The sequence below is a fragment of the Cervus canadensis genome, chromosome 28, assembly GCF_019320065.1.
Source record: "Cervus canadensis isolate Bull #8, Minnesota chromosome 28, ASM1932006v1, whole genome shotgun sequence".
NCBI lineage: Eukaryota > Metazoa > Chordata > Mammalia > Artiodactyla > Cervidae > Cervus > Cervus canadensis.
Genome location: NC_057413.1, coordinates 32,534,968 through 32,558,867, shown reverse-complemented (window position 1 = coordinate 32,558,867; position 23,900 = coordinate 32,534,968). Strand labels below are relative to the sequence as shown.

General features: G+C 40.6%; 1 protein-coding gene across 15 annotated transcripts in view; it reads left to right on the top strand.

Annotated features, from left to right (window-relative positions):
- Positions 1 to 23,900, top strand: part of KHDRBS2 (KH RNA binding domain containing, signal transduction associated 2) — a 714,887-nt gene that overhangs the window by 307,339 nt on the left and 383,648 nt on the right. The window lies entirely within an intron of this gene.

The window sequence follows — 23,900 nt, the reverse complement described above, 5'->3', positions numbered from 1 at the left end:
CTTTTCCAATGAGTCAGCTCTTCGCATCAGGCAGCCAAAGTATTAGAGTTTCAGCTTTAGCAACAGTCCTTCCAATGAACACCCAGGACTGATCTCCTTTAGGATGGACTGGTTGGTTCTCCTTGCAGTCCAAGGGACTCTCAAGAGTCTTCTCCAACACCACAGTTCAAAAACATCAATTCTTCGGCACTCAGCTTTCTTTACAGTCCAACTCTCACATCCATACATGACCACTGGAAAAACCATAGCCTTGACCAGATGGATCTTTGTTGACAAAGTAATGTGTCTGCTTTTTAATATGCTATCTAGGTTGGTCATAACTTTCCTTCCAAGGAGTAAGCATCCCTATTCCTTTTTTTTTTTTTTTTTTTAAACAACAAAAGAGTCTGAAATGCAGTACTTGGATGCAATCTCAAAAATGACAGAATGGTCTCTGTTTATTTCCAAGGCAAACCATTTGATATCACAGTAATCCAAGCCTATGCCCCAACCAGTAACGCTGAAGAAGCTGAAGTTGAACAGTTCTATGAAGACCTACAAGACCTTTTAGCACACCCAAAAAGATGTCCTTTTCATTATAGTGGACTGGGTTGCAAAAGTAGGAAGTCAAGAAAAACCTGGAGTAACAGGCAAATTTGGCCTTGGAGTAGGGAATGAAGCAGGGCAAAGGCTAATAGAGTTTTGCCAAGAGAACACAAGAGAAGACTCTACACGTGAACATTACCAGATGGTCAACACCTAAATCAGATTGATTATATTCTTTGTAGCAAAAGATGGAGAAACTCTATACAGTCAGCAAAAACAAGACCAGGAGCTGACTATGGCTCAGATCACGAACTGCTTATTGCCAAATTCAGACTGAAATTGAACAAAGTAGGGAAAACCACTAGACCATTCAGGTATGACCTAAATCAAATCCCTTATGACTATACAGTGAAAGTGAGAAATAGATTTAAGGGATTAGATCTGATAGAGTGCCTGATGAGCTATGGAAGGAGGTTCGTGACATTGTACAGGAGACAGGGATCAAGACCATCCCCATGGAAAAGAAATGCAAAATGCCCATAGGTGCATATATTTTTCTCTGGGTTTTCTGTCTTGTTCCCTTGGTCTATATTTCTATTTTTGTTCTAGTACCCTAATGTCTTGATGACTGTAGCTTTTTAGTATAGTCTGAAGCCAGGAAGGTTAATTCATCCAGCTCCGTTCTTATTTCTCAAGATTGCTTTCGCTATTCAGGGTGCTTTGTGTTTCCATAAAAATTGTAAAATTATTTGTTCTGGCTCTGTGAAAAATGTCATTGGTAGTTTGATCAGGATTGCATTAAATCTACAGATTGTTTTTGGTAGTATAGTCATTTTCACAATATTGATACTTCCAATCATAAAACATTGTATATCTCTCCATATGTTTGTTTCATCTTTGATTTCTTTCATTAGTGTCTTATAGTTTTCTATAATGTTAGTTTTCTTTCTATAAATTTTCTTTAGGTTAGTTTATTCTTCAGCAGATACTTATGGAGAACTTACGTGTTCCACTAGTTCTCTGGAATGTAGATGCTGGAGACTTACCAGAATAGGACAAACAATGTCCCTGCTTTAACTGAACTTAAATTCTACTTAGAAGTGTAGTGGAAGCAAAAGATAAGAGACAAGCAAGTAAATGGACAAGAAAACACATCAAGTTGTGATAAGTGCTTACATAGGTGATGGAAATCAGGTCGTGATAAGGATACTTTATTTAGGCAGAGGTCTTCAGGAGAGACCTATCTGAAGTTTGGCACTGAAGTTTTAGATACCAGGATGATTCATAATAAGGAGTCAATGCCTGATGTTCAGGAACGGAGCATTCCAGGTAGAGGAAGAGCTACAGTGAAGACCAAAAGTAAAGTACCTGCTTGGTGTCTCTGACACACTTTACCTTGAATGTTGTGGGTAAAGAGTGCAAAATGAAGTCAGGACAGTAGCAAGACTGAGATCAAATGGGATGTTTCAGCCAGAAAGAAGAGTTTGAAATGGAGATGTTATAGTATGAACCCCAAAATATGGGGACAGATCAGTTCTTTGTTCATGTCAAGAAGCACTTATTAGATGCTATTTTCTGATTGCTTATTTTCTGTGAATATCCCCTGCCACTTTCTTCCTTTTTGTTTGTGTAAAGATTGTTGTAAACTGTGCTACATCTTTTAAAATCTATTCTGCTCTTGTAACAGTTCTCACAACTTTATATTTGTTGAACTCATTTTCTCATAATATATTTGAGGCAGTTTATAAAGGGAATAAAAATAAAACAAATAGTAATAATGAGATATAACTTTTAATGAGCACTTAAGTGTTTGTCAGGCATTGCTACAAGTGGTTCAGAACTCTGTTATCAAACCTAGTCATCACAACAGTCCTAAAATGTAACTTCTAAAAAAACTAAGAAGTCAAGACCAGGAAACTAAAGGAGCAAGTGTGAGAGCCAAGAGTTAATGGTGTTACTCTCTCTGGACCAAATATGGAACCGAGTTTCCAGTAATATATATGGTATAATTCTTCTAGCCAAAAAGGAGAAAAGAGTTCTTCAAGGGAAACAATATTTTCCCAGGACTATATAATAAAAGAATTTTCCCCCATGCAGTATTACTTAGGGAATATTATATCACCATATTTCATTGATTTTAACATGTATATTCACACTGCCACATTTCTAATTGCTGATTATTACAATCATGAAAATGCAAACAGCAGTCATGAAATAGTTGTCATTATCCATGGGCTTTGAAACTTAGAGAATGTGTGTTTGGAAGAAAGCCCTGGGACAATATCAAAGCTGTTTTTTCAGACATGCTGACTCATCAAACATTCCTGGAGGCGCTGAAACACCCAGGTGATGGGATGGACACACGGATGGTTCCAGGCCTAAAACTTCTCAACATGAGCTCCCTCTGCAGTGTCTCTCTACAGTGTCTTTCCATGGTGGTGGTGTTGGCCTAACCCACATTTAGGCACTGGGCTCTTATTTTGACCAGTAGAGAATTAATGTACATGATGCAAACAGAGGCTTGACAAGGGGTATTAACCATCAATGTGAGAACATTCTGAGAGTAGCCTGCTGGAAGATGAGATACATGTGAAGATGACATACATGCCCAAAGTCAACTGGCCCCAGATGTCTAAGTAAATCTACCTAAAATCACACAAACCATGTAGCCAGCACCCAGCTAGCTTCATATTTGCTGAACTCAGCAAAAGTTTATTGTTGTATGCCTTTGAGTTTTAGGCAGTTTGTTATTCAGCAAAAACTAACTGATACTTACAGGGAAGAAACAGATATCAATGATTCTGAATTGAAAGTGATTCTGAAAATTCATCTCTGAATGTGAAAAAAATTAGGAGAATACTTGAACCAATTTATTTGGTTGATATTGAAATGTTTACATTTGCACAAATCTACCTGAATAAATCAAAAAAAGCTATGTCAATAATATAAAATAAAAATTCTAAAGAAGAAGAAAACAATGTTTTGAGGTCCAATTGAAGCATTTTTTTTTTTCTTTTTAGTGACACATTAAACATGGATGTGTCTTACAGTTGGTAGTACCCTTATGTTACATGTAAGTGTGTGATTGTGTCACATTTTTATATGTTTCTTACCCTGAATCACAAAGGCCATCTCATATGTATTGTTGGATTAATCAGACCTTGCTTGTGACTAGTATGCAATTAAGTGAGTAAATATTATCCAACTGTTTATGGAGAACAAGGATCTTGATTTTCACATGCCCTGCTCACTGTAATTGTCCCTGTTCACATGATTGAGTGGACTTCATTGTTAAATGAGAGTGTATGAATTATCTTGTTTCTTATCAATATAGTAGGATGATATGAGTCATCAGATTTTGGAGGTGGGCATAAAATTAATTTTAATTATGTCCACATATAGTTTATTGGACATTTATTTTAATATGACTAGAAATAAATTCACTTGGCATCCAAAAAATCATCAAAAATGCACTGTGCCATTAATTTTTTTGGGGGGGGGGCACAAAATAAAGCTTTATTTTTTTTTTTCCATTTATTTTTATCAGTTGAAGTCTAATTACTTTACAATATTGTAGTGGTTTTTGCCATACATTGACATGAATCAGCCATGGATTTACACGTGTTCCCCATCCTGATCCCCCCTCCCGCCTCCCTCCCCATCCCATCCCTCTGGATCTTCCCAGTGCACCAGCCCTGAGCACTTGTCTCATGCATCCAGCCTGGGCTATCACTGGTTGAAGGTCACTAAGCTGCATAAAGTTTACTTTCAGTGTTTTTTTTGTGTGCATTGTGTCATTGTTTTGTAATGTTGATTCTTAGTATAGAATCCATGTTGGTCAGTACTGTCACTTGATTTTTCACGACAAGTTTCTGTCAGCATTGAAGAAAGAGAAATCCATTTCAATCTGACTCGTTTTCCATTCTAGGTTCTCCTTGAGTTCAGCATCCTGCTATGAATGATCCTTCACAACAGCCTGATTGCACATTTTTAGGGGGGACTATAGTTATCAACACATAGCTCTGCTTTTAAGTTGGCTTATTATCTAATAATGAGCTGTTGACTGAAAGCCACAAAGTGAAGAACTGCATGGGTAAACAAAAAACTCAGAACCTAAAAGTGAGAATCTGTAGTAAGAAATACAAGTGTGTTTATATTTGGAACACTAAAGATGGAGTTAAGTATTCATTTTTTGTTTGTTTGTTCATATGTTTCTCTTTGTTATTTTTAAAAGGTGAATTTCATACCCACTAGCAATGCAAGAGGGTTCCCTTTTCTCCATACCTTCTCCAGGATTGTTTGTAGATTTTTTGATGATGGTCATTCTGACAAGTGTGAGGTAATACCTCATTGTAGTTTTGATTTGCATTTCTCTAATAATGAGCAAAATAAAGACAGCTGAGCACCAAAGAATTGATGCTTTTGAACTGTGGTGTTGGAGAAGACTCTGAGAGTCCCTTGGACTGCAAGGAGATCAAACCAGTCCATCCTAAATGAAATCAGTCCCGAATATTCATTGGAAGGACAGATGCTGAAACTGGAGCTCCAATACTTTGGCCACCTGATGCAAAGAAGTGACTCTTTGGAAAAGACCCTGAGGCTTGGAAAGATTGAAGGCAGGAGGAGAAGGGGACGACAGAGGATGAGATGGCTGGATGGCATCACTGACTCGTTGGACAGAGTTTGAGCAAGCACCGGGAGTTGGTGATGGACAGGGAAGTCTGGTATCCTGCAGTCCATGGGATCACAAAGAGGCAGATACTGCTGAGCAACTGAACTGAAATAATGAGTGATGCTAAGCGTCTTTCCATGTGTTTATTAGCCATCTGTATGTCTTCTTTAAAAGAAGAAGACATTAGAGAAATGTCTGTGGAGTGGTCTACCCACTTTTTGATTGGAGTGTTTGTTTTTCTGGTCTTGAGCTGCATGAGCTGCTTGTATATTTTGGAGATCAACTCTTTGTCAGTTGTTTCATTTGCTATTATTTTCCCCCATTCTCATGGTTATCCTTTCACCTTGTTAATAGTTTCCTTTGATGTGCAAAAAACTTTTAACTTTAATTAGGTCCCATTTGTTTATTTTTGTTTTTATTTCCATCATTTGAGGATGTGGGTTATAGAAGATCTTGCCATGATTTATATCAGGGACTGTGCTGACTATGCTTTCCCCCAGGAGTTTTTCAGTTTATGGCCTTACTTTTAAGTCTTTCATCCATTTTTAATTTATTTTTGTATGTGGTGTTAGGAGAAGTTCTAGTTCCATTCTTTTACATGGAGCTGTTCAATTTTCCTAGCACCACTTATTAAAGAAACTGTCTTTTCTCCATTGTACATTCTTGCCTCCTTTGTCAAAGATAAGGTGCCCATTGAAAGACCATATGTAAATAGATAACCAGTGGGGATTTTCTATATGATGCAGGGAGTTCAAACCCTGTGTTCTGTAACAATCTAGAGGGGTGGGATGGAATGGGAAATGGAAAGGAGGTTCAAGAGAGAGGAGTCATATGTTACCTATGGTTGATTCATGTTGATGTATGGCAGAAACTACCACAATGTTATAAAGCAATTATCCTCCAATTAAAAAAAAATCACCATAAAGATGTGAGCTTTTGTAATTTCAACCAACTAAGTGGAGTAACAATTTCTAGCTTGATTAACCTGGTTTTTCATCTAAGAATCTATTCTAATAAAAACACAAAACTTCCATATTAAAAAATATTAATTTTAAAAATACAGTTACAGCAACATACATTGCATAATAGTTTAACAGAACTCAGATATCAGTACTTAATGAAAACTAGTGTCAGGTCAGTTCTTCTTCCTTGGTTCTTATCACATCATAGTAAAGAATTTAAATGACAGACCAGCACAGCTCAAGCAGGCAGGATTTATTTGGGAAAGCAATAGACAATAGGCAAACACTCTCAAGACATGAGACCAGACCAATACTGGCAGGATTGGGTCTGTCCCATTTTGACTTCCCTCTTGTATATCCCTTGTTCCCTCCCCTGAGTGGTCCCTGGGGCCTGATTGGCTATGTCCCATGCAAATAACACCCTGTGTGTTAGGCCTAAGACCAATCAGGGAAGGAGATGCAAATAGGACATATGTCCAAGACCAATCAGAGAAGAGGGTGTGTTGGGCTCATTCTTCTGCTGGAAGTCTTCACTCAGGTGTGCAGTTTCTTCTTCTCCTCCTCCTCTTCTTGTCCCCACCCTTCATGTCTTCTAACTGCTACTTCCTCTAATCGCCCATTTTGGACCCCTTTCTCCCTACTCTAACAGACTAACATTTTCCCCTTCAAGAGATAGGAGACACAATTCTTTGAGAATAGGTGGAATTGAGGTTTCCTTGGGATAGGCACACAAAGAGAGGGATAGTAATGAAATATAGACAGAGCAGTAGGCTTATTCTGAGAAGTTCAATTCCCTGGATGTTCATCAGAATGGCATTTATCCATAGTTTTTTTTTCTTTTTTTTTTTTTTTGTTTATTTATTTATTTATTTTTATTAGTTGGAGGCTAATTACTTAACAACATTTCAGTGGGTTTTGTCATACATTGATATGAATCAGCCATAGATTTACACGTATTCCCCATCCCGATCCCCCCTCCCACCTCCCTCTCCACCCGATTCCTCTGGGTCTTCCCAGTGCACCAGGCCCGAGCACTTGTCTCATGCATCCCACCTGGGCTGGTGATCTGTTTCACCATAGATAGTATACATGCTGTTCTTTTGAAACATCCCACCCTCACCTTCTCCCACAGAGTTCAAAAGTCTGTTCTGTATTTCTGTGTCTCTTTTTCTGTTTTGCATATAGGGTTATCATTACCATCTTTCTAGATTTCATATATATGTGTTAGTATGCTGTAATGTTCTTTATCTTTCTGGCTTACTTTACTCTGTATAATGGGCTCGTTTTTTTATATATAGGTATTGAAGTTCTCTCAGGAGCTTACAGATGTACTGGGTGTCTTCTCCTTCCATGGCTTGACTCGAGAGTGGTGTACAGAGAATTCGTGCCCTGGTACTTAGACTGCTGTAGGGGTAGAAGGTTTTACAGGTCATGGGTCCTTTCATGTGGGCTGGAGTTGAGCCTTCAGGGGCCCATCTTTCCACACCTTGATTAGGAATTGAGTCCCTGGGGCAGGTAGTGGTAGTCCCTCAGTCTTTTGGGTCCTGGTTGACACCCTACAAGTGCATTTCTTGATGGAATTGTCCAACTGCCATACTGTAAGATCAGAGGGCCTGTGTTTCTGGATCTAAAAGGAAGTCATTAACATAAACAAACGGTCTCTCATATAGCACCTCATAGGAGCTAAGACTGACCTGTTCTTTGGGAACCATGTGAGTGCAAAGAAGGGCTAATGGCAAAGCCTCCAGTCTGAAGGAGTTCTGCTGGGTTATCTTTTTTATTGCTGATCTTAAGAATTTGTTGGATCTTTCTACTTTTCCTGAAGACTGAGGCTTCCATGTGCAGTGGAGGTAATAGATAATGCCCAATGCTTTTGAAATCTTTGGGTGACTTTTAGAAGTAAATGAGGTCCTATTGTCACTTTGTAGTGACCTGGACAGGCCAAGTGAAAGTGAAAGTGTTAGTCACTCAGTCACCCAACCCCATGGACTGTCCCTCATCAGCCTCCTCTGTCCATGAGATTTCCCTGACAAGAATACTGGAATGGGTTGCTATTTCCTTCTCAAGGGGACCTTCCCAACTCAGGGATCTAAGCCACGTCTCCTGCATTGCAGGCAGACCTTACCATATGAGCCACCAGGGCAGATCAAACCTTGGAATAATTTCATGAAGCAGCTTTTTTTTTTTTTTTTAACCACTTCTTCAGCCCAAGTGGGAAAGTCTTCAGTCCACCCTGTGAAGGCATCTGCAATGACCAGTAGATAATTATATCCTTTAGAGGCCTGCATTTGGGTAAAGTCTATCTGCCAATCTCCCCCTGGGTATGTTTCTTGCTGTTGGACATACTGGGTCTACTGAGCTTTCAAGCTCATTGGGAGTTATTTAGTTGGCAGTGAGAGATGAGGAGGCCACTTGCCTTATGGTTGTTTGGAGGGCCATTCCTTTAATATATCTTTCCAGTTCTTTGGTGAGCTTTGTCCCCTAAGTGAGTGGTGGCATGTAGGGAGTTAACCAGTTTCCATTGGCGGTACCTAGGCAGAATGAAATGTCCCTCCTTTTGGTCTTGTTGAAAGCTCTAAGTTGAGCCTTTAGTCTTGAGAGTCTCATCTTTGAAGTCTGAAGGAGTTTCTGGCAGGGTAGACTGTGGAACTAGGGTGGTAACCCCTATTAGGTCATTACTCTGTAGTGCTGCTCTCTTAGCTGCCTGATCTGCAGCCTGGTTCCCTTGTGCCACCTCTGTACTTCCTTTTTGATGTCCCCTGCAATGGGAGACTGAAGCCTTGACAGGCAGATGCACTGCTCCCAAGAGCCTGATGATTTGGTTCCCATACTTGACTGGGACACTTTGGATGGTCAAGTGGCCTCTCTTTTTCCAAATGGTAGTATGCAGGCATAGTTGGAGTCAGTGTGAATAGCTACTCTTTTCCCTTTTCCCAGCTCTAATGCTCAGGTCAGAGCTATAAACTCAGCCAACTGGGCTCAAGTTCCTGGTGGTAAAGGTTTAGCCTCTATGGTCTCCTGATTGGAAACTATAGCATATCCTGCTCTTCTTTTTCCACCTAAGACAAAGTTGCTCCCATCATTGTACCAATCATCTTCAGGATTGATCAGAGGATCTTCTGATAATCCCTCTTAGGGCTTTGTCCAATGGTCTATGGTCTCTAGGCAAGAGTGGAAGGTGAGAGACTCTTCTGGTAAGGGTAAGAAAGTAGTGGGATTGAGTGCCCTGCAGGAGACTATGGTCAATCCCAGGTTTTCCACTAGCATTACCTGATATCTGGGGACCCTCTGGTCTGACATCCATAAATGACCTTTTCCATTGAGGAGCTGAGTTCCCCAGTGATTAGTGAGTGAGGTTAGGTTTCCCCCAGTGAGAGCTTGAGGACACCCTCTAATATGCAGTGGCAGCTGTATTTAGAAGACAAGAAGCCCATACCTAAGCTATTGGGTCAAGTCTTTTAGATAAGTATCCCACTGGCTAGTGTTTGGACTGCAACCTCTGAGTTAGGGCTCCCAAGACCATTCCTTTCCTTTCGTGACTATACAGTTGAAATGACTTTTCTTCATCTGATAGTCTCAGTGCAGGAGCCCTAATCAATCCCTCTTTTAAGGTAGATATTGTGGTATCCCATGTTGAATTAGTGGGAATTAATAGTCTATAGGAAAGGAACTTACATATCAGGAGTTGTAGTCTCGCCCTGGCTTCCTTTTTTATTGGATATCATTCCCAACTGGGGAACTGAGTGGGTTTCTGAGGGTTATAATGATGGGCTTTGCTCAGTGTTCTTGCCCAGGGACCCCGTGGTCCCAAACTTGGGGGTCAATTTCATTTTCCCAGGGTTCTTGAGTTTTCCCTGTTGGAGGGATAGTGACAGTCTCCTCTGTTGTCATCAGAAGTTGTAAAGCCTTGGGGATTGAGATGCCTTCCATGACAAGAGTATTCCCCAGCTTGGAGAGTATCTCTTCCCAGCAATGGGGTGGGGCACTCAGGAATTACCAGAAACTGGTGGGAGAATTTCTGTTCACCCCAGCAATAGAGAAGTGCCTGGGTGGATCTTTTAGTAACTCTTCTTCCTGTGACAACCAAAATCATATGAATTTGGGGAAGAAGCCTCCAGAATAGGAGGTCAGGACAGGGGGGGCAGTCCCAGTGTTGATCAGAAAGTTCTCAGACCCACCTGCCACATCCAGTTGCACCCTTGGTTCCAATTCTGCAAAGGTTATCTGTGACAGGAGGGCTGGCTGGAGTGGGCTGCTTCAGTCTTACTGGGCCATCACAAGGGAGGACTTGGCACTTGACTTTGGGGTTCTTGGGTCCCAAGGGCAAAGTGCCACCCAGTGTCCTGATTGATGGAATTTGAAGCAGGCCATGGTAGGAGGCTTGTCACAATTTGAACATTCTTTAGCCTAATGCCTCACCTGTCTATAGATCAGGCATTTATTTATTTATTTTTGCAACTTTCTTTTAAGGAAAGGCCTTGGACTCCCTTTCCTGCTTCCAATTATAAAAGGCATTAGTGGCTGTCTAGATTATCTCATTCAATGAGGTCATGGGGTCCTGTTGTTGCAACTTCTGTAACTTTATTCTTATTTCTGATGTACATTGGGTTAGTAATTTGTCCTTTAATATCACCTGTCCCTCAGAGGACACTAGGTCCAGGTTGGTGAACTTTTGAAGGGCCTCTTTTAGTCTTTCCAAAAAAGTGATGGGGTTTTCATTGGATCATAGAGAAAGCAAGAGAGTTCCAGAAAAACATCTATTTCTGCTTTATTGACTACCCAAAGCCTTTGATTGTGTAGACCGCAGCAAACTGTGGAAAATTCTTCAAGAAATAGGAATACCAGACCACCTTACCAGCCTCTTGAGAAATCTGTATGTAGGTCAAGAAGCAACAGCTAGAACTGGACATGGGACGACAGACTGGTTCCAAATTGGGAAAGGAGTACCTCAAGGCTGTATATTGTCACCCTGATTATTTAACTTATATGCAGAGTACATCATGAGAAGTGCTGGCCTGGATGAAGCACAAGCTGGAATCAAGATTGCCAGGAGAAATATTAGTAACCTCAGATATGCAGTTGACACCACCCTTACGGAAGAGACCAAAGAAGAACTAAGGAACCTCTTGATTAAAGTGAAAGAGGAGAGTAAATAGTTGGCTTAAACTCTACATTGAAAAAACTCAGATCGTGGCATCTGGTCCCATCACTTCATGACAAATGGGTAGGGAAACAATGTGAACAGTGAGAGACTTTATCTTCTTGGGCTCCAAAATCACTGCAGATGGTGACTGCAGCCATGAAATTAAAAGACTCTTGCTTCTTGGAAAAAAAAGCTATGACCAACTTAGAATATTAAAAAGCAGAGACATTACTTTGCCAACAAAGGTCCATGTAGTCAAAGCTATGGTTTTTCCAGTGGTCATGTATGGATGTGAGAGTTGGACTATAAAGAAAACTGAGCGCCAAAAAACTGATCCTTTTGTATTGTGGTGTTGAAGAAGACTCTTGAGAGTCCCGTGGACTGCAAGGAGGTCAACCCAGTTAATCCTCAAGGAAATCAGCCCTGGATATTCACTGGATGGACTGATGCTGAAGCTGAAGCTCCAATAATTTGGCCACCTGATGCAAGGAACTGACTCATTGGAAAAGACCCTGATGCTGGGAAAGATTAAAGGCGGGGGGAGAAGGGGACAAAAGAGGATGAGATGGTTCGATGGCATCACCGACTTGATGGACATGAGTTTGAGCAAGCTCTGGGAGTTCATGATGGACAGGGAAGCCTGGTGTGCTGCAGTCCATGGGGTTGCAAAGAGTTGGACACGACTGAGGGACTAAACTGAGCTGGCTTTTAAGGATTTGAAATTTGGATTTTTCATAGTGTATCCCTGGAGGGTGGCTAGCGTCTGAGCATGCCTTGTCTCCTTCATTTTTCCCTTTCCTGGGCCTTGGACTTCCTTTCCTGCTCCTGATTGTAAAAGGCATTAGTGGCTGTCTGGATCATCTCATCCAACAAGGTCACAGGGTCCTGTTGTAACTTCTTTAACTTTATTCTTATATTTGATGCACATTGGGGCAGTAATTTGTTTTTTAATATCACCTGTCCTTCATAGGACTCTAGGTCCAGGTTGATGAACTTTGGAGGGCCTTTTATAGTTTTTCCAAAAAGGTGATGGGGTTTTTATTGGGCTCCTGAGTTACTGCTGAGACTCAGGCATAGCTGATTATTTTCTGTTGGGCTGCTTTCAATCCTGCCTTTACATAGGTAAGAAAATGGTCTCTTTCCCCAGTGTGATCAGGGTCATTATAATTCCAGTTGGGATCCAAAGAGAAAACTGCTGTTTCCCCCACTGGATATTTACTACTTGACATATGAACCGCTATGGGGTTCCCCAGTGGCTCAGCAGTAAAGATTCTGCCTGCAATGCAGGAGACATACCTAAACATGTGTTCCATCCTTGTGTTGGGGAGATTCCCTGGAGGAGAGCATGGCAACCCATTTCAGTATTCTTGCCTGGAGAACCCTTTGGAAGGAGGAGCCTGACAGGCTATAGTGCAAAGGGTCGCAGCCTCAGACATGACTGAAGCACCTGAGCACAGCCCAGCCCAGCACCTGTGAAGCCCTGTCACGTATTTTTGGGCCTCCCTTATGACCCTAGCATCCTTGGGGTCAGATAAGGTTTGATTAAATATGACTGTGACATCATTCCATGTTCAGTGAAAGGCCAAGGTGATATGTTGAAGTGCCTCTCTCTCTCTCTCTCTATATATATATATATATACCTGGGTCATCCTTGTAGCTTCCCAAATCCTGTTTGATTTGCCTTAGCTCTAGGAGGGAGAGAGCTTATGGATCCAGGTCAGTCTGAATTCCCCTCCAATTTTGACCAAAGGGCACACTTGAGCTGGTAGAGGGAGTAATTCTGGATACACTGAGGAGGGAGCACTAGGTAATTTTGGAGCAGTGGGAGGTGAATCTTCATGGGGGCTTCTTTTTCTTGTTTGTCTGCATGTAACACCATTTGTCTAGCAGGTTCACTCAAGGCATACATCAATCTCACACTTGAGGCAGAGTTCCTTTATGTCTTAATTGGAAGAAAATTTGGACATATGAGATTTCTGCCCATTTCCCTTGTTTGTTACAGGACAGGTCTAATTGTAAGATGGTATGGTAATTAAAACTCCCATTTTGGGACCAGTATTCTCCATCCCCCAGAGGATATTGTGACCATGCAGTGTTACATAAGAATCTTAAGCATCTTTGCCTCAGAGTCTGAGGGTCAAATAGCTCCCAGTTATCAAGGATACATCTTAAGGACACCTGTCAAAGAATTGATTGCCTGTTTCCCTTCTGGAAAAACTAGCTAGGACAGAGAAAAAACTAGTAAGCCTCTCTTGGCCCTGGGATGAATCCCACAGAGACCTCTTCTTAGCCTTGGAATGGATCCCAGGGTGAGCCTTACATGACACGGGTTGAGGTTTGAAACCTGAAAGCTGAGCATCCCCAGGTCTAGGATCAGACCCCAAGGCAGTCCATGAGACTCCTGGGATCCTTGCCTAGAGCTTGGCTTCCCTGGGATCTCTAGTGTGGTTGATGTCAGGTAAGTCTGAATGGAAGGCCTTCCCCACATGTATGCCGACAGATAGCTTGGTCAGTGAGTGTACCCATTTTGGTTGCAGACTGAGAGACAGAATCCTGGGTCAGAATATGGATCTCAAGGCATCCCAGGTTCCTTGAAGCCCCCTTTACTGGAACAGAGCGTCCTAATGATCCTTGACAGTGATGAGCCCATGGTTGGGTAAGAATTGGGGCTGTCCAGCCATGATGGGAATATATGGCATGGTGTAGAGCCACCCAAGATAATATCTGTAAACTGGGAGGTGGCCTGGAGGGTCCTTCTTCATTGTATCATGAGGATCTCAAAACCCAGGACAAGGTATTTCCTATAGTGGGATTATTCCATTATGGGGTCCATTCTAATTGGTAACAGAAATAGTGATAGCAAAGTGGATTTGTTGATCTGCTTAAAGGAGTAAGGGTTGCTTCCACCCTCGGTTGCTTAAAGGGTCCTCTTCTGCAAAGAGTTCATGTCTGAGGCCCCAGATTCTTAAGAGACCAAGGGAAAGGAATTTACTCAAAAGGAATATGGGGAATGCTCTGGAGGCTCAAAGTAGCAGAGTGACATTCCAGTTTAGGGGGGATTTCCCCAAGTGTAAGAGATATGCATGAAAAACTTGGACCCAGGTGGTTTGTAGGCAGAGTTCCCAAAGCAGTGAGGGCTGCTTGGATGAGCAGAGTTGCCCCCTGAGAGAGGCTGTCAGTTGATAAATTTCTAGGATGACTTGTGTGCCTATGGACGATTTAGATTTGCAGAGTGGCGTATGTTGTGCCTTCAGGTGTCTTAAGAAACATGGGAGATGGAGGAGGGTCTTGAAACACATTGGGGATGGTAGAGACCCTGCTGCCTGGGGGAATTTTCTCAAATGGGGTTCCCCAGGGCCACCTCTCTGGCCAACCTGCAAGGAGATCATGAACGCAACATGCATTTCCACAGACCTCCCAGAATGTACAAGTCTTTAGTAAAAGATTAGTGCCCAATCTCCCCAAAGTCATTTGCAACATAGCATAGAGGAAGGAGGAGCAGGGAGCTGAGACATGTTCAGCAGTGAATCAGACCAGATGGGAAAAGAAAAATGAGGACCCCCCCCTCCCCATTGTCCTACCAGGAAGACAGCAGCCAAGGGGAAGTGATTTCAGTGTTTTGCTTGTATCAATATGTGCCTGAGTTGTACAGAAGCTGTCTTGCTGGGGGGAGGCATTAAATATCTGGTCTGTTCTATGACCCTCTTACCCTGCCACAGAGCATCTTCAAGTAGCAGGTGCCCTAATAGGTTTTAAATGCCTAACTCATGCCCACACGATTTTAATCAGCCTAATCCTCAGTTTAAAGGAGAAAGAAGAAAGGTGAGCCCTCACCCACTTGGGTAGCAGCTACTGGGGCAGGCTAGGCAGTAGAGCTTTTGGAACATGCCAGGGAGTAAATGTTGGCCAGAGTTCCTCAATTGCTTCCACTACCACTCACCCGTTCGAGGAAGGTTAAAGGAGACAAAAGATAAGAAATGGTTAGAGGAAGCCTTAGAGGCAGCAGCCTTCCCAGTGCATTGCTTAGAGTAGCATAGATATGGGGTGGAAGGACAGGAGGAGAGGACTTTAAGGTAAGGACACTTACTTTGTTGATGATAAATGTCCTTCCAGCCATAAGGGTAAGGACCCTTACCTTTGCTTACCTTACACCACAGCACCAAGATGTAATGTTGGTTCTTTTTCCTTGGTTCTTGTCTTGGCAAAGAATTGAAATGACAGGTTAATACAAATCAAGCAGGCAACTGTTGTTGGGCAATCGGTAAGCAATACGCACTCGAGGTGCGAGAATGGACTAACCCTCACAGGAGTGGCCCTGTTCCATATTGGTCTACCTCTTTATATCCCACATTTCCTCCCTCGAGTGGTCCCTGGGGCCTGATTAGTTATGCCTTAGGCAAATTGGTCTTCCTTATCCAAGACCAATCAAGGAAGGTGGCATGTTGGGCACATTTCCTGCAGGAAGTCTTCACTCAGGGCAATGTTTTTTTGTTTGTTTGTTTGTTTGTTTTCCACCTTCTTCTTCCTACCCTTCGAATATGTGATCTTTCAGCCACCACTTCCTCTAACTACCATTTTGGACCCTTTTCTCCTACTCTAACTGCCTAATGCTAATAAAAAAAAAAAAAATATTTGACCATCTTTGCCATTTGTCATATCTTCCCCTGTGTTGGTTTACAATTATAAATCAAATTATGTATATACAATTTTGTTTTGTTTATGAAACATTTCAGCTTTATGCATAAGCCTAAGAATCAACTATCACCTTATATTGGGTACTAAGTCGCTTCAGTCGTGTCTGACTCTTTGCGACCCTATAGACTGTAGCCCACCAGGCTCCTCTGTCCATGGGATTCTCCAGGCAAGAATACAAGAGTGGGTTGACATTTCCTACTCCAAAGGATCTTCCTGACCCAGGGATCAAGCCCACGTCTTATGTCTCCTTCTGGCAGGCAGGTTCTTTACCACTAGCACCACCTGGGAAACCCATCAATATATTAGAAATGTTTTAATTATCAAGAAGGACTTTGATTACTTTTCAAAAGAGGTCTAGGAATACCTAGAGTTAATATAATATAAATCTAATTGCACATAAAATTAAAACACTACTTACTCATTCCATGAGGTCATGAATTCTATTTTAATGCACAGTAATTGATACAGTTGATCTAGACTGTTTTAGGGAAAAATTTTTGTGAAGTCACAAGTTTCCAAAATAATAACTCTGCAAGTGATAGTTTAGGAGGTGCTCTCCCACTCTGCACAACCATACAGGCCTCCCAAACCATCTTATAATGGTTCCATTAAGCATTGTGTAACATTCTACCTATTTTGATTTTTACCTCCTAGACATTTCTGTGTACTAGACATGAAGTGTACTAGACAGTACACTTAAATGTACTGTCACATAATAGTTGTCTTATTATAATTTTTTATTGTCACTCATTTATTTTGCATAAATTATATAGTAATGCTTCAAGCTTGTAGGTGACATGGGTTATATTTCAGATGTGTGTATTCTACAACAACTTACTGAAAGAAGCTGTATTTAATGTGTGGAAGAAGAGAGAGATATTCCCTTTTTTAGGCTCAGCCTTATGGGGTAAGTGGCCACTAGTCAGAGAATGTTAACTCTGGTTTTATTACAGGGTCCTTCTATCCTTATCTGTCTTCTCAGATTGAGAATAACTATGATGATTAATCTTTAAGATTGCACTTAGGTATTTGTGTAGGCATATCCTTTACACCTTACAAGAATGTGATGAGTTGGTAATCATCACCCTGTTTTACTGAGAAAGAATTTGAGGATTTTGAAACGATTTTGAAACATAAAATAACTTGTCATACATCCAGTTATAACTACTGGGTGGCAGGTCGAAGACTTAAAATCAGTGTGTTTAACTGTACAGGTGATATTCTTAACCCACTATCAGGCTGTCAGCATAGCTCTTAATGCTGATGGCCTGGAGAATTCCATGAACTGTATAGTCCACGGGGTCACAAAGAGTCAGACATGACTGACCAACTTTCATTTGTCACTGAAATATAATCACAGGCTTCCCTGGTGGCTCACAGGTAAAGAATCTGCCTGCAATTCAGGAGACTGGAGTTCGATCCCTGGGTCAGAAAGATCACCTGGAGGAAGGCATGGCCACCTATACCAGTACTCTTGCCCAGAGAATCCCATGGACAGAGGAGCCTGGCAGGCTACAGTCCATAGGGTCACACAGAGTCAGGCGCAACCGAAGCGACTAAGCAGCAGCAACAATAAAGTATAATCACACACAAAAAGTCATAAATTGAATGAGATTTTATAATAGCAATTTATAGTGCCTTCTTTGTAATTTTTATTGAATCAATACAGTTTAAAATAATTGTAATGATTTTATACTATTTAATTATATATTATAATTTAAATGTTCAGATTAATTTATTTCAAAACAAACTATGTAGTATTTAAAATAAAGAGGAAGTTAGATAAAACTAATTTTATAACTCTTATTATCATAGTAACTTTTATAGACAGAAGTGGTAGAAATGACAGGTATTTATGGCATTAAATTAGTAGATTTACAGATGCATTTTTCTCAGTGAAATTCTCTGATGCCAGTCGAGTAACAGATATTTTTAAGTATCTTAGCTCTTACCTTATTCATTATTTGCCATGAGAGCAACGGATGAAGAAAAGCACTCGCACTCCAGAGAATCACCTCCTCTTACACACAGTCCACCTTTCAATGCTAGAAAATCTGGGCGACTCATGAAGAAAAGTATTGAACACCTTTAATTAAATTTAAAAAAATGAAACACTGTAGTCACTAAACTTAGTGTGGATAAAGGAAACAGTAACATAAACGAATGGTTTCTATAGTCTTCACCTTCTGTATACTGAAGGCAAATGTTCTGACGTTGGGTAGGCACCTTACAGAGGTCAAGAAACATACCCCCTGTGCTTCATCTAAAGTTGGTATAGTGCCATAATGTGGTAAAATTTAATTTTCTCCTTGTTCTGCTTCACAAGTTCCCTAGCTCCTTTCAAGTAATGTCTCAGATATACTTCTTTCAGTAAAGGCAGTGCCACAGAATCCCTCTCTCTTCGACCTAAGGATGAAATCGATGCATTAGTGGTAAGCACAAAGAAAATTGAAACTACAATCCAAAAACTTTTCAATTCTGGTATCTGTCCACCCCAGTGTCACTTTAGTTCATCTTTTGTATATGTCATTAATATTTTCATGGATCCTGATGGCTCTGCTTCATGGAAAGGCCAAACTATTCCACTGGTATTTAACAAATTTAAAGTAATGTAAACAGATTCTATGAATGACTCGCATTACGTTTAGAAGTGAATGTATTTACCAAAATTTAATTGCTGATATCACTAAAGCTTACTTTGTTTTGTTGTTAATCTTGGTTTTAAGTAAACTTTTTCCACTCTGGACAATTTCAAGTTTGCCTTTTTGTAGTACTCTCGCAAAAGTATGTGCTATTTTGAAATGTGTTTAACTTTTTCTAATATATGCAGCATTTCTAATTATAGTGTTACAGTAAGAGGAGCCCCAATCAATAAAAAGGATTTTGTATCCTCAACTTTAAATAGATTCCCTTAGTGATTCTCCATTCATAGAAAATAGTGTGCTGCCTGCTTTGCTGAAACTTGGGATGTATTTGATGGTTTTTAAATTTTAAATCAGAGATTGAGCTGCGTGCTAAGTCACTTCAGTCGTGTCCAACTCTTTGCAACCCTGTGGACTGTTGCCTGCCAGGTTCCTCTATCCATGGGATTTTCCAGGCAAGAATACTGGAGTGGGTGGCCATGCCCTCCTCCAGGGAACCTTCCCAACCTAGGGATCAAACCCACATTTCCTGTGTCTACTTCATTGGCTGGCAGATTCTTTACCTACTGAGTGACCTGGGAAGCCCAACCTATGATGCAGCTTAACTAAATCACAGATGGGGAAATCCTTGGCATAGTCCCAGCACCTGTGGTCAGTCAATATATGTTCTGTTTTGTTCCTCAATGAGCCTAGCAGTGTTAGCACTGGGGCAAGACAGCTAAATATAGACTCTTACTTCAGTACACAGTGTGTTTTGTGTGTGTGTGTGTGTGTGTGTGTGTGTGTATGGCTGAAAGATTAGAGGGTCATCGTAGCCTCCCTGCACTGACCTGTGTTCTCCCAAATGTTTCCATCCTTGCTAACTCCATATCCTTGCTCTTGGACCAGCAGGGACAGAGAGGGGACTGTGCTAACAGGTTGGATTAATACTTTGGATTAATAGATTCTATTCATATTTTCCTGTACCAGTGCTATAGGACAAACACTAGTACATCAAACTATTATGACTCCACTTTTCTGTTTATGCAGCATCCAAAAATGTTTGTTGCCCTAAGGTAAAGAAAGAGTGAGTCTAAATTCACTTAAGCCTAGGCAGGTGGTGTTGAAAATTTTCAGACAATACCATGAAAACAACAATTGTCAGGATTAGTGAGGGGATATCTCCTCTCCTGGAAAAGGCATATTCTGTGCTAAGAAGCAGAACATACCCTGATCAATATAAAGTGTCACGAGCAGTCCAAGTCTAGGTCCTGAGCTCCTTACTTTTCCTTATGCTTTTTCAAAAACATTGATTTCACAGACTTTAAGGAAAAAAAAAAATGCAGAAGGGCTTTCCACATCCAGGAGAAGTTTTGTAGTTGCTCCAGTGCCAAACACCCAAGCTCAGATTCCAGGTAAACTGTAGCACCTGGGAGTCAGTTCCAGAGGTATGTGGACACACTGCCTGTCCCAGAGGTTCTGTGACAGTTTCTATTTCCCAGCACTGATAGAGCATTTTATAAGTCTATAAAAATGAAGCAGAGATAAACTCATCACAAATAAAAGTTTAAAAAATTAACATTCACTTACTACAAATATAGTCTTTCCATGTAATTGAATTATTTGAAGAGAATAGAAATATCTGTACTCTCCCCATTCTTTTGTCTAGTCTATAAAAGAAATTTTCCTTTTAGACATTATCAAGTACACTTTTGCTAAAACAATATGAAGGACAGAAAGGGAAAGTGACAACATCTATAAGATCAAATTCTTATGTTCCCCATTTCCATTGGAAAGTATTTATTTTCAGGTAACAGAAAACTTAGCCATTTATTTGAATAAAGCAATTAATATAAAAGTATATAGAGATTATACTTTCTATTAAGATTTAGATATGATCTAAGAAATATCACTTATGTATACTCTACCATATCCACTCCCCCACCTTCAATCACACATACATGATGCCAACAGAAAAACACTTTGTGTTCAAGGATCCATGAAACCAAATGTTTTGTTGAAGGATACTATCGATATTAGTAATATAATGCCAAATATTTGTGATATAATCATATTTAGAAGGTGTTGCAGTTAAGATTCTATTAAGCAATCATTTCTATGTTGCTGACTATGTGGAGTTGGATAAATATATTTGTTCTGAATAAAAGTCCACAGGGGGTTGAAAGCAGATGATGATTTCAGAGAAAGGTAAGGTTTTTCTAGTGAGTATCTACAGAGGGCATGCAGAAGATGAAGCTGGTGAGCTCAGCCAGCACCAGATGAAAAAACCCTGTAATGCCATGTGGAAATCATTGAATAATAGTTATATGATATGTCAGCAAAGGCTTGTCAGCAGGAACTGGTATAATCTGGAATTTTTTTTTTTTTTACAGAAAATTAAAAGTTGCAACAATACATATTCTGTCTGTGGCATTTATTAACTTTGCATCCATATGTTGTAAATTTGGATGCCGTTCCGTGCTGATGCCACAAGAATTCTAGTCAGTGGTTTGCCTCTTTACAAGTCCTAATGTGTTTGCTTCTCTGTCTGGCTGCTTGATGAACAGCATAATGCATTTGTCTAAAGTAAAGCCTTCCAAATCCTACCTTCAAGGCCAAATTGCCTTGTAGTCTACCTTCCAAAGGCAGGAGACAGCCTCTCTAGAGTCCTCTGAATGTCTTCAGCAGGTTTTGTGTCCTTTCTTTTGTTCTAATTTTTTCTCCTGTGGCTTCAGCACCCTTGTCATTGCCATCTGGTATCCTGTTGCTATCTCCTCTACAGACAGGAATGGCTGTGCAAGATGACCTTCCCCAAATTGATATCCCACCTCAACAATTTCTCTCAGAACCAGTCATTTGGCATTGCTCCTTGCCAACTGGGATTCACTAGTACTTGGTTTTCCATCATTGGCTAGCAGCATCATGAGTCTCAGAAGCAAATTTGATGCAGTAGAGGGCCAAAAGTGACTGTACTGAATGAAATCCCCCCACCAGCTCACTAGTTGTCTTCACTTCTTAATTTTCTACCACAGTCCTATCCAATTCAACAGGTTCCTGTCTAGGTTTTACTTAAGACATTTTATCCTTGAAGATATGTTTTCTTGAAATGGAAAACAGGATACAGCTCCCTTGAGAATCAACATGCTAAGTGATTTGTAAAATACACTTCTCTGATGTCTCACATGGTAGATAATCTGCCTGCAATGCAGGTCACCTGGGTTCAATCCCTGGATCGGGAAGATACCCTGGAGAAGGGAATGGCTACCCACTCCAGCATTCTTGCCTGGAGAATTCCATGGACAGAAGAGCCTGGCAGCCATGGGGTCTCAAAGAGTTGGAAGCACACTTCCATCTTTAACGATGTCTTGTTAAGAATCTTTCATTTTGCCTTTTGCTTTAGACGTCACACACTCAAGACAGTTTAATTCCTCATGAATTCTAGACTATTGAGCCTTCTTGGGAGTAGGCATTGTCTTTTTCACTGGTGAAAATTTTCAACAGACACATTCCAGGTAGTCTGAACATTGTATTTCTTGGAAGAGCATAATAAATGCCATAAATTATAGTGGAATAGTTAGAATAATGAATTGTCATCTTATGACATCATCAGCATCCATGGCCCCAGAAACTGAAATCAGACAGTTCTTGGTGTTCCAGAAGACTCTCAGGCCCTGGATTGTTTCAGGCGCAGTAAACAGAAAGTTGCCCTCAGCACAGAACCTGGTGCATACTCACTGGCAAACCTACTATCTTTGTTTCTAAATCTGAACTTTTGTACATGGGAAGTCCTTTGTCAGTTGTGTATTTTCCCTTTGTAGATCCAGCTCTAGAGGCATATAAGAATTTTTTATTGCTGTTCATTTGTTTGCTTGCTTATTCTTGCTTTTCTTAAAATTCAGGGATTTTCCTGAAATGCATCTCACTTTGGCTCTTTTCTCTTAAGTTCAGAATAGAATTAGGTAAACACTTATATTCTGCCTCCTGCAAAAAGTTTTCTTCTGTTATTTGTTTATTTGTTTTTCTTCTTTATGTTTTGATTTCTCCTTGTGTAATTCTTACTATTACATATCAGCTTTCCTGGATCTATTTTCCATGTCTCTGATATTTCCTTCATCATCTTTATCTATTCATGTACTTTTCTTTGTATTTAATCATTCTGTACAAAATTTCTGATTTCAGTCATCCTCTCCTTAATTTAAACTACTGTATTGTTGTCTTGCTTTGAGTTCCCCTAGACGAGGACAATGTGGAAAGATGTAGTTATGTGAAGTTTATTTGGAAGGAAATCTCTGGAAACCTTCGTAGAGGAGTAAGGAAGTAAAATAAGAAAATTGAGGAAACCCATGTAGTGTGCTTTCTCAAACAGGCTAAAGACATATCTCCACTTGTGCACAGAGCAGTTGCTTTGTGCAACTGATCAGCTTTCTTTGAAGCAGCTGCAGCTTAGCAGCTGAACTTTAGCAACCAAACCTATGGGACAACTACGGCCAGCACTACATCTAAGGGTGGAGCAGGCTGGGGTGTTTGCAAGCCGACTCTCTCCAGTTACTAGCTGACAACTGGTCCATAGAAAGTTAGTCCTGGCGTGTCCTCCCTGCTCTGTGCTTAAGTAGGTTATCCCTCAAGGCCAGAGCAAGCCTCCAGCAAAAAAATAAATACGCGCTGGTTACATGAAGATAACAAAGCCAATGGATATGTGCAGAGTATGCACAGTGTCTGTTACAGAGAGTATTGGTGGAATTTATATAATAAGAACATCTTCTCCCAGCCCAGAATCATGTCTACAAAAAGAACTCTTTTTGTAGAGAAGAAGACGCTTTTATTATTATTAAGCATTAGATCTGAATGTGATGGGCATCATGGGCCATTCACCAAGAGATGAAAAGACAGGGAGAGATCTCATGCTTTTACAGCCAAGCAGATACAAACCATTACGTACTTGTTCTCAATGTAAAAAACAAGTAATCCCCAAGTAAGAGGGCTTGATAGCACACAGAGAGCACCCTAACTTTGCATGATTATTGATTAGCTAATCAGGCTCATCCAGGAAAAAGCAGACTTCTTGTGTCTTTATGACAGGAAGTACTGCAACCTGGAGCAAGGCCCCTACCAAAAGTTAGGCTTTTACCATCCCCTCACAGAAACTAGGAGGTAAATGCTTGTCTTGATGCTTGCATTTAAAAAGTGCCTCTGTATCCTTGAGAAAGACATTCCTAGGTCATAAAGCTGACAAAAGGCCTAACATATCTTCTAAAGAATTTATGTACTTTTCAAAGAGAGGA